The sequence below is a fragment of the Castor canadensis genome, chromosome 15 (assembly GCF_047511655.1).
Source record: "Castor canadensis chromosome 15, mCasCan1.hap1v2, whole genome shotgun sequence".
NCBI lineage: Eukaryota > Metazoa > Chordata > Mammalia > Rodentia > Castoridae > Castor > Castor canadensis.
Window position 1 is genome coordinate 526,879 of NC_133400.1, and position 14,953 is coordinate 541,831.

General features: G+C 43.3%; 1 protein-coding gene across 5 annotated transcripts in view; it reads left to right on the plus strand.

Annotated features, from left to right (window-relative positions):
* The window catches only part of Ankrd11 (ankyrin repeat domain containing 11), a 181,286-nt gene that overhangs the window by 59,044 nt on the left and 107,289 nt on the right, over positions 1-14,953 (plus strand). For all 5 annotated transcript variants that reach the window (XM_074055464.1, XM_020173568.2, XM_020173567.2 and 2 more), the window contains exon 2: positions 8,058-8,122. The gene's annotated coding sequence lies outside the window, so the exon portion shown is untranslated. The remainder of the gene's footprint in view (positions 1-8,057; positions 8,123-14,953) is intronic.

The following is a 14,953-nucleotide window of genomic DNA, read 5'->3' on the forward strand; positions in this document are numbered from 1 at the left end:
TTCGACTCTATTACACATAGAATTGTTTTCTTAGTTTCCCTTTTGACTTGTTCCTTGCTAGTGTATAGTAATGCAACTGATTTTTGTGTATTGATTTTTTTTTTTTTTTTTTTTTGTGATACTGGGGTTTAAACTAAGGCCTACACGTTGAGCCACTCCACCAACCCTTTCTTGTGATACTGTTTTTTCAAGATAGGGTCTTGTGAACTGTTTGCCCCAGATGGCTTTGAACCTCAATCCTCCCTTCTCTGCCTCCTGAGTAGCGAGGATTATAGGCGTGAGCCACTGGTGCCTGGCAATGTGTATTGATCTTGTGTCCTACATCTTTGCCAAATTCAGTGCTCTAATATATTATGCTCGTTTTCTCCCCCTCCCCCACACTATAGACACTTCTTAAGTTTTGCATTTTGTATTTTCTTTTTTTTTTTTTTTTTGGTGGTACTGGAATTTGAACTCAGGGCTTCACACTTGCTAGGCAGGTGCTCTACTGCTGTGGGTGCTCCACTCCTCCAGCCCTGCATTCTGTACTTTAGGTGAGTTTCTAGGTGGGCAACCCACTTTAGTTTAAGCTTTTAGTCTGTCCCACTGGTAGTAGTTTTGGGTTTCTTGTGGGTGTTTGCTGCTGTGGGTTGGAATCTTGCTTTTGTTGAGCGCTGTTGCTGCACAATTTTATGTCTTGATGCAGCTTCTGGAATATGGAGTATTTGCAGAGAATTCTGTGAACCAGATTTGTAGCGTGAGAACAGTGTTTTCGCGGGGCTGTGTCTGATTCTGAGGTTCTTACTTAACAAAAGACAAGCCAATATCCAGTGTCTTGCTGTCTGTCCCCCTTGGATTGTTCATTTTGTAGAAATAAAACAGAAGGGTGTTGTGAGAGGTTGAGAATAAATAAGCAATTGTTCTGTAGGATCTTCCCACTAATGAAATGAAACAGCCACATCACTGATTTCTGACATCTTGGTTGATTTCCAGCCCTGATCATAAAATAGTGAAGTTGGCAGCATATAACATATGACAACTTATACATGTTTTCTATTTTAATTCAGTGGTTAAATTATTGTCTTAGTCTTGTTTTTTGTTGCTATAACAGAATATCTAAGTTTAGGATAATTTATAAAGGAGACAGGTCTATTGAGACTCACAGTTTTGGAAATCCAAGAGCATGATAGCAGCATCTGTTTGGCTTCTGGTGAGGGCCCATACTGCATATGGCAGAAAGAGGAAGCACAAATAGGTGCATGTGGGAGAGAAAAAAAGCAGGATGGGGCCAACTCCTTGGAGAAAGGAAAATCCATTCAAACCCATCCCCACCAGGCCCCACCTCCCGACAATGCTGCCTAGAGGACCAAAGCCTCAACATAAGTTTTGGTGGACTGACGAATGGATTAAGAAACTGTGGTTTCTATACACAATGGAATTCTATGCAGCCGTGAAGAAGAACGAAATGTTATCATTCGCTGGTAAATGGATGGAATTGGAGAACATCATTCTGAGTGAGGTTAGCCTGGCCCAAAAGACCAAAAATCGTATGTTCTCCCTCATATGTGGACATTAGATCAAGGGCAAACACAACAAGGGGACTGGACTTTGATCACATGATAAAAGCGAGAGCACACAAGGGAGGGGTGAGGATAGGTAAAACACCTAAAAAACTAGCTAGCATTTGTTTCCCTTAACGCAGAGAAACTAAAGCAGATACCTTAAAAGCAACTGAGGCCAACAGGAGAGGGGGACCAGGAACTAGAGAAAAGGTTAGATCAAAAAGAATTAACCTAGAAGGTAACACACACACACACAGGAAATCAATGTGAGTCAACTCCCTGTATAGCTATCCTTATCTCAACCAGCAAAAACCCTTGTTCCTTCCTATTATGGCTTATACTCTCTCTACAACAAAATTAGAGATAAGGGCAAAATAGTTTCTGCTGGGTATTGAGGGGGTAGGGAGGGGAGGGAGGGGGTGGGGGTAGGGGGGAGAAATGACCCAAGCCTTGTATGCACATATGAATTAAAAAAAAAAAAAAACATAAGTTTTGGTGGGGACGAGCTGTTCTAAAACCCCAGCAAGGATGCTGGTGTGGAATTCTGTGGGTTGACAAGAGTTGGAGATACCTACCCAATTATCTATTTTCCTTATTTAGGCCTTCTTTGTTGTTGGGATTTCAAGGGTGTATGTGTTTGCGTGTGTGGGTGTCTGAATGGTGGTGAGGTTTCTTTGCTGCTCCCCTCACCTCACACAGCTCTGTTTGAGTGTGGGTCAGTAGGGAGCCAGGAATTGGTTGCGATGGATTTCCTGATTGGAACTCTACACCCCTGTGCAGACTGGGTTGCTGCTGACAGCCACACTGGTACAGCTTCTGTCTATATGGTGTTGGGGCTATCCTCAGGGCTGGGTTGAGTAACCTCCTCAAACTGAGTCCATTTTCAGGTACTTCTCAGTTTTTGATCTGCAGCTTCCCTGTTTTTCAAAGCAGTGCATCTTTTCACTTTAAAAAACATTTTTGTCACTGCTCTGGTTTGGTGAGGACAAGACTGGAGCTTTGGACTGGAGCCCACTTGCTGCTGTCCTTGTGATGGTGTCTGTCCCTCAGTGCAGGCTTGTGGATGGGGAGGGCCATTTTGTCCTGACACACCCTCTGATCTGATTATGCATCCTTTTGCTTTGTACTTTCTTCTGTTAAGGGTGTAAAGGCAATTGTGTTGAAATACTGGTTTTTCTTCTTGCTTTTTCCTGTACTGAAACATTTGAATTAAAGAAAGGTGTATGAAACCCTCTTCCCTTCCCAGCTCCTTTCCTACCCTCACCTCAGTTCTAGTTTGCTTAGTTGCCTTTAGTCTCTTGAGGTCTTTCTTTAAATCAAAGGAAACAGTAACAAACAGCACCCCATCCTAAAAATAACAGCAAATAACTGCACACCTTCACCATATTGAAAGGAAGGAAGGAGGCGGGGAGGGAGGGAGAGAGAAGAGAAGAGAGAAAAGGAGTCTTGTTTCTCTGAAAGGAGGCCGAGGTCATGTGAGGCCTGACAGAGACAGGTGAGTGAGGGCTCCACAGTAGTGCAGGCTCAGATGCCATCAGGAGGAAATGCTTTGTAACATGCCTGTCTGTGGAATTCTGACTGAGAACTTCACAGTGGTCCAAGGCTGGATGTCTGGCCTCTCCCTACATCTTTTCTGGGGTTAATTTTAGGAGATGTTTACAGCCATAATAAGAGCAGAATGCATGCTTTATATCTCCACTTTCCAGAGAGATGTTGGTGGGAGTGTGGGTTGTGGAGCCGGCTGGGTTTGACTCCTGGCTCCACCATTTAATATGACCCTGGGTAAATTTGTCATTCCCAAGACTCAGTTTTCTCATCTGTAGGAGGGGTTAATGATGGTAACCTATCTTATGGGGTTATTGTGGGGATGAAATGAGTTGATAGTTGGTAAAACCACATGAAATCTCTCTCTCTCTCTCTCTCTCTCTCTCTCTCTCTCTCTCTCACACACGCACACACACACACACACGCACGCACGCACGCACACCAATTCAGAGCATTCCCATGTATACTTTGTTCAGTTTCTTCTGATGGTTACATTTTGTAAAACTATAGTGTATGGTTTTTGTTACATAAGAATGTCCTTATATAAATGTAATTCTTTCAGCCAGTCATAGTGGACACAGCTGTAATCCCAGCACTCAGGCGGCTGAGGCAGGAGAATGAGGAGGCCAGCCTGGGCTATGTAGTAAGACCCTGTCTTAAAAAAAAAAAAAACCAGCAACAAACAATCCTTTGGAATTGGCTTTTTTAAATCCCCCTGAGAGCTGCTCAAGTTATTGCTTATATCATTATATCAGTAGTATCCTCATATAGCTGAGATTACAGAGTGGAACTACCATGCCCAGCGTGTTTGTCGAGATGGAGTCTCACTAATTTTTTGTTTGGAATGATCTCAAACCATGGTCCTCTCAGTATTTGACTCTACAGTACCTGGGATTACAGGAATGAGTCACCATACCCAGCCTTAATTCCTTTTATTTTGGAGAGTTACTAGAATTTGAAATCAGGACCTTGTACTTGCTAGGCAAGTGCTTTACCATTTGAGCCACATCCCAGCCCAATCAGTAGGTCAGTTTTTTTGGGGGTGGGGGGGGGAGTGCTGGGATTTGAACTTAGGACCTCACAATTGCTAGGTAGGTGCTCTGCCACTTGACCCACTCTGCTGGCCCTGGCATCTGCACTCTGTTCTCCCCAGATTCTCAGTTGGAGGACATACCACTGCTGTAGCTATAAGCCGACAGCAAAATGTTTGGTGTGTTTCTGGGTGAAAGCATAGTTTATATATAGCTATTGTGGTTTTAATGAAGACATTGTTCAAATGAAGCTTTTTTTCCCATCTTAGAATATTTCTTCAATGTTAATTCCAAATATTTTAGAGACTCTTTATATATATTGTTTTCCAGAAATAATGGACTCAGTGTATTCTCCTCATTTAGAACAAATGACTTTAGACTAGGATTCTGTTCCCCGCTCTCTCGTAGCGTCTGATGTGGCCTTAGACTATAGACACTTCCTTAGCCTCACTACCACTTTTGAGCCCAATTTCCTCAGATACCAGACAGTTGTATGAAAGTAGCCCTCCTCTGTCAAGCTGTCTTTTCCTGTAGGAAACATGTGACATTGGCTGGAGACACTTTTGATTGTCATGGCTTGGTGGCGGTCCTAGTAGTATTTCTTAGGGTGAGGCTAGGAAAGCTGCTCAGCCTTTTTCACTGTGTGGGCTCTGGCCCCAAATGTTAGTGGTTCTGAGTTTGAAAACGTTGGAACTGCTAAGTGTTCTTCCAAATTTTAGTCATAGGTATTCTTGTTGCTTACTGGATTCTTGGTGTAGACATTTATTTCACACTCAGTATTTGTAGAAAAGTTGAAAAGTTCAGTGACACATGGTGCTTTTCGTTAAAACTGGGATATGTGTTGATTGGACGCTGCTTATTTGTGTTATTTGATAGCCCTTGAGGCCATGGTGGCTTTGAAAAATTCCACACAGAAGTGAGTACAAGGACAGAACAGTCTTACTTCATCCTTGCAGAATGCATATACAAAATTGGTACAGATCAGGAAACTGTGGGACTCTTCTGTGTATTGAGGCCAGAGTATGGGATCCTCCTTGAGGCCAGCATAACACATCTGTCCTGGGAGCCTTCTGGTTCCTAGCTGATTCTGCACTTACAAAGTGTTTGGAGTTGGAGGAAAGCCGAATGGTATCCTGGTTTTAAAAGGGTATGGTGACCTTGCCTCTCTGCCCTCTGGTTTGTTTTATTCATCTTTTTTTTTTTTTTTTTTTTTTGTTATGCTGAAGTTAGAACTCAGGGCTTCATGCTTGCTAGGCAGGTGCTGTACCACTTGAGCCATGCCTCCTGTGCCTTTTCTCTGGTTATTTTTGAGTTAGGGTCTCGTTTTTTTCCCAGGCTTGGCTGGACTGCAGTTCTCCCATTTTATGCTTCCTGTTGGAGCTGGGCTGACAGGTAATGTACCACTATGCCTAACTGTTGGCTGAAATGAGGTCTCACAGACTTTTTTTTTTGGCCCAGGCTGACCCTTAACAGTCATCCTCCTGATCTCAGCCTCCCAAGTAGCTAGGATTATAGGTGTGAGTTAGTTTATTTTATTCTTGATGATCTCCGGGCTTTCCAGGGAGATGATGTGATTTTATTCTGTCCGTTTTCATGATGCTGTGTATAATCTTTCCTTTTTAAAGCACTCAGGGGAAATGAAAATTACTATTCTCCTGGGCCTTTTTTATACTTTAAAACTTAATATACTTCTGAAATTTAAAATTACCTTAAACTTAACTGGTATGTTATTATGTTCATATGGCAAGACTACAGTGGTTAATTGAGTTTTTTGATTTCTTTATATAAGGAAGTTTTATAGTGATTTTGCAAGATTGAGTATAGTACCATTTACTTTTTTTGAGGTTAGACTTTAGGCTTACCTTTAATTGCATACATTTTGATGTAAAAATACTTACTGAATGAAAATGTTTTTAGTTGTCTTTGTACCTTTAATTAAATTCCTACTTGTGAATTACAGAAATAAATTACTTTAGTTAATCACAAAACGAAAGTGCAATTACTTGCAGAATAAGGGAACCAGAGACTAGTATGGCTGTTGCTTTCTGTTGTCTTTTCCCTGTGATTGGCAGGAAGAACGAAAGGGCACCACTGCAGGGCTGTGGGTGTGTACAGTAAGCCCAGGCAGTGCTTTGCCAGTGCTCTGGGTATTCCTGATGTACTTCCTGCCTGCCACAGGAACCCTGGTTTTGAATCTTAGTGTTTTGCTTGAAGCCTTACTGAATTCGTAATAAATCCAACATACCAAGTTTGATGTGCTTTTGCAAGTTAAAAATGTGGTCAGTCCTCTGTATCTGCAGGTATAAGCGTCTGTGGAATCAATCTGTTGAATTGAAAATGTTCAGAAAAAATGGCATTTGTACAGTCTTTTTCTTCTCATGATAATAGCTGTTCACACAGCATTTACATTATGCTAGTTGTTGTGAGAGATTTGGAGATTATTTAAAGTATATGGGAACATGTGCCTAGGTTCTGAGCAAGTAATATGGCATTTTACATAAGGGATTTTTGTGTGTGTCTGTGGGATCTTGGCACCAGTCCTTCCACAGATACCTGAGGACAGTTACATTTAATATATCCTCGGAGACCTGTTCAGACCACTCACTGTTAAGGTTTTTGAGATTGGGGAATGTTGACACATGTATCTGTAGCTTAATAGTAATAAAGAAAGTATTTATACTTAGGTGTCAGTATGCAGAGGGGACCTGTGTTTGTATGGAATGAACTAGAAGAGAGTCCTGCTTGCTGGACATGGACTTCCCTATAGTTTCTTCCAGTTAATTTTTCTTTTTTCAGCAGTATTGGGGTTTGAATTGCTAGGCAGTTGGCTCTTACTGCCTGAGCCACTCCACCAGTCCTTTTTTGTATGTTGTATTATTGAGATAGGGTCTTGTGAGCTGTTTGCCCAGGGCTGGCTTTGAACCATGAGCCTCCTGATCTCTGCTTCCTGAGTAGGTAGGATTACAAGTATGAACCATTGGTACCTGGCTCTCTCTGTTAAATTTGCCCCATGTACTGCCAGCCTTACTGAGCCTCCAGCCTTGCTGAGCTGCCTTATGGAACACCACCACCATTGTACTATTGTAAAGACCCCATCTCTCTACTCTCCATCCCCATTCATATTTTTTCATCCCGTATAAGATGTTCAGGCATTTAAGGGTTCACCACCATCTTCCGCTTTCTCCTGAGTTATATTGGGGCAAATGCAAACTAATGGTGGGAGGATGCTGGAGTCTCTTTTCTGAATTGGAATCATGTGATGCATATTTGTTCTGAATTACAGTCTTGTGTCTTTGAGAATGGATTCCTAGGCAGATTTAGGTTGAGGAGAGTGAGCAGAGGGAATGGGGTCACCTGTGATGAGCATTGAGTAGTCACATGTCCTGTGAGGAACCTTGACCATAGCCTGCAATGGTTGGGGAATAGGCAAGGCTCAGGTGGGAGAGGGAGTGTGGGAGGCTGAAGAAGTGTGTGACAGGAATTCCATAGAAGAATCAAAATGCATAGCCTTGATAGTTGTATTGTGAGGTTTCTGGCAACTTCTACCTAAGCTTTGATTATTGATAATTAGTGACTCAAATTACATGTTTCCCTGATGGGAAGTCTGAGGTGCTCCTTAGTAGGATCACTAAGCCTAACGCCCCTTCTAGGGGAGGAAGACATGCTGCCCTAGGTCATCAGGCAACCAGGAATGAGTACTTCCCTCAGCTTGGCCTGTGGGGTCTTGTTTTCTAGAAGAGAATGTTGAGAGTGGACAGTTCCCCAAAGTAAGTCATCAAGTGTGAGCCTTTTATAACCCCAGACCAGCCAAAGACTCATCTCAGTAATGTTCTATCTGTTACAGTGTAGTTGGTCCAGATGTAGGGATACTAAAACTGTGAAAGGAGCTGAAGTGGAGATTAGTATTTTGACTAGATTTGCTTTTCTTCTCCCATTTCAGAACTCACAGCCCTGCTGGAGTTAACACCCAGTCTTCAGCAGCACTGACTTCCCACCATGGAATCGGTGAGTACTGTTTCACTGTATTTGCTCTTACTGATCTGTATTGTTGTCCATTGGTTTCTGAAAATGAGTACAAAGTCCTCAGGTTGGGTCGGGCACAGTGGCTCAAGGCTATAATACTAGCTGTATAGAAGGTGGAGATTGGGAGGATCACAGTTCCAGGCCTGTCTGGGCAAAAAGTTTGTGAGATTCCATCTCAGCCATTGGCTGGGTATGGTGGTTGTGTACTTGCCATCCCAGCTACGCAGGGAAGCACAGATAGGAGCATCTAGCCATTCTGGGCATAAAGTGAGACTCTATTTCAACAATAACCAAAGCAAAAAGGGCTAGAGGCATGACTCATATGGTAGATTGCCTGCCTAGCAAGTAATGAGGTCCTGAGTTCAAACCCTAATTAAGACCGCCACCCACCAAAAAATAAACAACCCCTGCCCCTTCCAAACAAAAAGTCTCCAGGTTGTTTTCTTAGGCTTGAAGGAATTTTGCTTAGTGTTTTGTCTTGTCCTGGATTTCATTTGGAAAGGCTGCCATCAGCTCTCTGAGGTCAGTAAGTAACACCTCTTGTGTGACACTGACAGGGAATTTTACTGAAAATTTGACAGGCTGGTAGCCTCAGCTGGAAAACCAGCTTATTTCTTCTCAACTTCCTTTATTTGATTTTCACCTTCCCTAAATACTCTAGAGATCTTACAGTTGTTTTTGTTTTGTACTCTGTGCATGTTGCATTAACTGTTGTAATGTAGCTTTGGGTTGTTTTTTTTTTTTTTAAACCCAGTACTGGAGTTTGAACTTAGGGCCTCATGCTTGCTATGTAGTGTAGCTTTGGGAGGGAACAGGACCAGTCTGGGAACTTTGATCTGGCTACCCTGTGCTGCTGAGCAGAGTCATTGTGGGGTAGGGCTGTAACTATTTGAGGTGTTCTAGAAGCCTGGGGAGGCTGTAAGAAGGCACAAGATCCTTGACTGTTTTGCCCTGACTTCTCATTTCCTTCTGGGAATGACTGGCTTTTTTTGTTTGTTTGTTGTAAGAGGAGAGACATTTGCCTCCATTAAGGCCCATTTGGCCTTGGGTCTGACTGCAGGACAAAGTCTTTGCTGGGGAGATGCATAGTGGCCAGTAGATTGTTTATGCTGTATAATGGGTGAATTAACTGGAAAGAAGATTCAGGGCTCATTTTGGTTTTTTATACCTTGCCTGGGTACTAGTTCATATTTTAAAGTAAGCAGTCCAGAAGCATTTTATCTATTTTGTGTTGTTCTTCATAGCAGACTTGAAAGAAGGTTTTCTGGAAACCTCCTTAATGAATTTGCTAACTTTTAAGAATTCATCCTGCCAGCCACCAGTGGATAACACCTATAATCTTGGAGGCAGAGGTCCAGAAGATCGTGTGGTTCCAAGCAAGCCCTGGTCAAATAGTTCTTGAGGCCCTATCTTAAAAGTACCTAAGCACCTGCCTAGTAAGCGCGAGGCCCCGAGTTCAAACTCCAGTGCTGCCAAAAAAGGAATTTGATCCTTTATCTTGGTTGTCATTGAGTCAGGCCACAGTGAAAATGAACCTCATGGTATCTCACTTGACTGGAGTGTTAATTGGCCATAGAGGTGAGGGTTGTTGAAAAGGAAACCCAGGATGTCTCTGGGCAGGCCTTCATCTATCGTCAGGGTGTTAGGGTTAAGAAGAAGTCAGCTCCCCCAGTGGGGGTGTTGGTGGTCAGGTGAGAGGTCTTCTCACCTGTCATCACAGCTATCCACTGTGGATCAGAGTGCACAGGAGGCAGAAGAGGTAACAATGGTGGGGAAACCAGCCATCTATACCTGAGGGCTGAGCTGTATCTTTGTCTGCAAAGTATAGTGAGGACCTTGACCAGTAAGGAGAAAAAGCAAAATGACTCTTTTCTTAGTGGAAAAATTTGATTATTGATATTAGTGACTCAAATCACGTGTTTCCCTGACGAGAGGGAAACCATATCAGGACCCTTTGCTCACAGAAATGAAATTGGCTCCTGTGAGTTGAGAGCAGTAGATGGTATTGATCTACCATCTACATGTTTTATAACATGGCAGTTCTAGTCTTTTGACCATACCACAGTAATAATTCAAGGTACTTACCTCATTTGTTACTTTTGTGAACTATAAATACTCAGCTAATAATGATTTTTTTTTTTTTTTTTTTGTCAGTGTTGTTTGGGCTGAGTAAAGGTGAGCATGTGCTGTGGAGGGAAGTCTGTGTCATTGCACAGAAGGGAGGCCTTCTGGGTGTAGGGCACAGGGACTGGGGGCAGCGTGTAACCAGGTGGCAAGACCCACATGCAGTATGAGTGGTCTCTCTGCATGTCTACATGTCCACACTCTGTGATCTTTCCTGACCTTAAAAAAAATGCAGAGTTAAATAAAAACAAAACAAAACAGTTGTACAGATTCTCTGATATCTTTTTATTGTTACTATTATCACTTGTTATTTTATTACTTACATTTTGGTCACTTAAGGTAGAGTATGAATGATCTGGATTAGATGTGAGGTCAAACCCTCTAATAAGTGAGCGAATGCAAATGTGCTGCTTGCTGTTTTCTCAAGTGCAGATGTCACTTAGGTACGGTGATGCTGGACCTGTCCTGAGATGCTGTCAGGTGGGCTGTGATGACTCAGTTGCAGGACAGCCTATGCTACCCTTGACCATAGGCACCTTTCTTCAGTTCTTTGTGCCTCAGTTTCCTACCTTGAAAGTGGAAATGGTAACACTCATCTTTAAAGATTTCTGCTAAGGAAGTGAGGCTAAGTGAAAATAATTAGATCTAGTGTTTTGTTTTGTTTTGTTTTTTACATTGGTCTAGCTGGGTCTTTGTGGGGCGCGTGTGTGTGTTGGTTTGCTGGGAATGGATCCCAGGGCTTTGTGCATGCTAAAAAGTGCTCTACCACTGAACTGTACCCCAACTTTCACTTTTCATTAGCATAAAACTGGTTTAGGCAGACTGCTGGTGCAATTGTCATTTTTCCTTCTTTCTCTTTTTGCGAACTGAGGTTTGAACTCAGGGCCACTCCACCAGCCCTTTTTTGTGAAGGATTTTTTCGAGATAAGAGGCTCATGAACTATTGCCCAGGCTGGCTTCGAACTGTGATCCTCTTGAGCTCTGCCTCCTGAGTAGCTAGGATTTCAGGCGTGAGCCACCGGCACCTGGCTAATTCTCATTTTCTTAGCATCACTTTTGGTAAGCCAGGAGGGTCTAGGCCTTTTCAGGAAGTGGCAAGAGTAAAACGTTCCTAGATAGCACCCATGCTGCTGGCTTATAATAGCTGTTGTCGAATTACAGAGTGAACAGTGCTACATATGGATAGAACTGCTGTCCAGCACTGACCTGGGAATGCTAAGTTTATGCTTACTGTGAGATGTAATTGTTAATTATGTTTGCAAAAACATTTTGTTTTTTAGAAGTGGTATGTCATGATTAATAAAGGCAGTGTCATTTATAAGAAAGGAAGCTTGGTTTCATGTTGTATATTTTGAATTGAACACCTCTGTTTAAAGTAGAAAAGTGTGGCTAGGCATGGTGGCTCACACCTGTAATCCCAGCACTTGGGAGACAGAGTTGGAAGGATCTTGAGTTCACGCCCATCCTGGACTATATAATGAGACCCTGCCTAAACAAACAAGCACACACCCTTAAAATGAGAAAATTATGGGGCTGGGAGTGTAGCTCAGTGGTAGGGCAGGTGCAATCTTCAGCACTGTACCTTACGCATGTACACAAAGAGTGCTAACATTTATCTTTGTAACCTGTTTATGTTTATATCAAATCTGTCCTGTCTGTCTGTCTATCAACACAACATCTTGCTGTGTTGCCCAAGCTGGTCTCAAACTCCTAGGCTCAAGTGATATCAGTCCTGAGTGTAGGGCTATAATTTGTACACCACTCTACCCAACTAAGGTGATCACTTTTTGACTTGACAAAATGTGGAGCTTGCCAGGCATGTGCAGTAGGGGCAAGCATTGTGTCCCAGTGTCCCTGAATGCACAGTCCATGAGCAGGCGATGCCCACCGTGGAGAGTTGTCCACGCTATTGCTTGTCCCCTCATCTTCAACACAACAGGACTGTACATCACTTTGGCAGCAGAGCCAAGGCACTCTGCCTCCAGCTCTTGTGCTGGTGGTTCCTGCTTGAGCAGCATGGTTGGAGTGGGGAAGGCCAGGAGTGCTGTCCCCAGATTCCTACCTTAGTATCTGGTTTTGAGACTAGAGAGAGAGAAACTGTTCTGGGAGAACCCTTTGCCCGAACAGGAGTGGTAGGAGTTGCTGTTTTCCTATGACCCCTGCCACATCTAAGGGTACTAGTAAGCCAGTAAGTAGTAGACTTGGTCCTGACCGTGGTGGCTGGGTTGCTTTTGTCTTGGGTGGTGGAATATATACTGTGACATTGGATTGGGGTTTTCAGGCTTGTGAGGAATTTGTAGGTTCTAATGCCAATTTATTCCCCATCCCCCCAAAAAGTTTTATTGTTGTTAGTCTCCCTCCCCCAACCACTGTGTGTGTGTTTGAGATAGGGGCTCACTGTGTAGCCCAGGTTAGCTTCAAACTCAAAATTCTCCAGCCTCAGCCTCCTAAGTGGTGGGGTTATAGATTCACAACCATGCCTGACACATAAATTTTTTTTGTTAAAAATAGTAACAAAAGCACATTTTGCTTCATTGTTGAAGAAGTATGCATAGGTAATTATGCCAATACAAATTGTTGATGATTTCAGTATCATTCTTCATTGCAGTGAAGGGTTCTGAGGAGTTTTCTGTGGCTAGGCTTCCTTGAGCTACAGATATGTACAGATTATTAGATGTTATTTAAATTAAATTGGTTACTATGAAAACATTTGCAGTTTCTCCAGTGCTCTCCCTTTTCCCCACCACAGTTCCTATCGATTAGTGGAACTAAATGTTCAGGGGAGAGGTTCTGGAAGTGAAAGGGGGCTGCCAACCCATTCCATGGGCCATCCCAGGTGCCATCACTTTTGGCTGGCAGGTCTGTCTGTCTGAATGGGTTATTAGTGGCATTGGCCTCTTGTCTCTCACCTCCACTGAACTAGGAGACACATGGTAATCCTGCTTGGATCTGAGAAAAGAGTTTGTGGAATATTCACAGTAGTTCTTTTGTGCATTATAACATTGTCATTATTTTGTTTCTTTGTTAACTGTAGTGATTCTCATGGAGCCATCAATTTTTTAAAGCTGGCTAATGGGATCTCGCCCCTCTGTTTTTTTGTTTTTTGATTTTTGGTTTTTGGGTTTTATTATTTTTCTTTTGGTGGTATTGGGGTTTTGAACTCAGGGCCTCAGGTTTGCTAGATAGGCACTGTATCACTTGAGCCACTCTGCCAGTCCTTTTTTGTGTTGTGTATTTACGAGTTAGGGTCTCCCTAACTATCACTCCAGGCTGACTTTGAATTGCGATCCTCCTGATCTCTGTCTCCTGAACAGCTAGGATTACAGGCATGTGCCACCAGCACCCGGCATCCTTCTGTGTTCTTATATTTGGAGGTGAGAAGATTTTGCCCGTGTCTGGCATAAAGTAGATAGATGGTCAGTGAGTTGTGTTAAGCTTGGCAGTGGGCTTCATTATCACAAAAACACCATGTACCATTTACGTTCTTGTTGCGCTTTGCTGAATGTAGTTGAGTTTCTGTGGCAGAGTCCCGGAGGCTTTCACCTTGGCCTTTTCCCTTCTTCGCAGGTGGTCACTCCCATGCAGTGGTTCCCTGTTCCTGTTCAGGGTTAGCTTCCAGGGAGAGGCCGCTGGACAGTGGCAGCTGAAGAGTGTGATAGCTGTGAGTTTTTGCCATAGGCATGTTCACCCCCTCACCCCCACCTATGAATTAGGGTCTCTCTGTGTAGCCCAGACTGGCCTTGAACTCATGGTCCTTCTGCCTTAGCCTCCTGAGTGCTGGTGTTACAGACAAGTGCTGCCATGCCTGACTTCTTTAGTAATTTATCAGTTTTCTTTAAAAAATTTTTTCTAAGTTAATGGAAGAAGAGTGAGTTTTAGTATATGAACAAAGGAGTTAATTTCTTAGCTGTCTGTGTGGTGGTGGGTGGTGTTTTTGCTTGGGTTGACAGGGTCATCAGGAAGTGTACTCTGGGAAGGGCAGTTCAGTATCCCTAGGCTTCCTGAATTTCATATTTGCTTGCCCTCTGTAGACCCCTGACCATGTCAGCATCTTTTCCTGCTAGCTGTTCTCAGCCCTAGCCTTAATGTTGGTATTTCTCAGAGTTCCCTCTTAGTGTGTTTTTCAATCTGCCTGTTCTGTCTGTGTCACAGTTTGCTTCAAGTGCCTCTGCCTCTTTTCCTGTTTTCCACTGTGCCCTTCCTGCTGCCTTTGGGAGGACACCTGGGTTCTCAGAAGGAGCCTGTGCCTTCTGAGTCATTGGTTTTGTCCCGTGCTATGATTAGATGTGGGGCACTGCCCATCAGCTGTAGGGGCATCTGATCTTTGTTCTCTAAAGGGATGTTCATACTACCATTCATCCAGTTGCATGCTGGCCTCTGTGTTCTAATAAATGCTGGCCTCCTGTCCTATGCTTTTTTTCCTTTTGTCTCCTTTCTGTTCCCTATACCATACTCATTAGCTTGTCTTCCTTACTGTCCTGGTGCCCTTTTGTCTATGTATGCCAAACAAAAGGTTTCCCACATGGAAGGGGATGTCTCCTCATTTGTGGTTCATGGTAGCACCTTTGTACCTTTCATCTTCCTTGGGCCATTGATTTTTTTGCTTCTGTCCCAGGACTGGCTGTGAGACCCAGAGTCCCCTTGGAGGTTTATACCCTCTCTCCACCTGACAGGTGTCCAGGAGGGCAA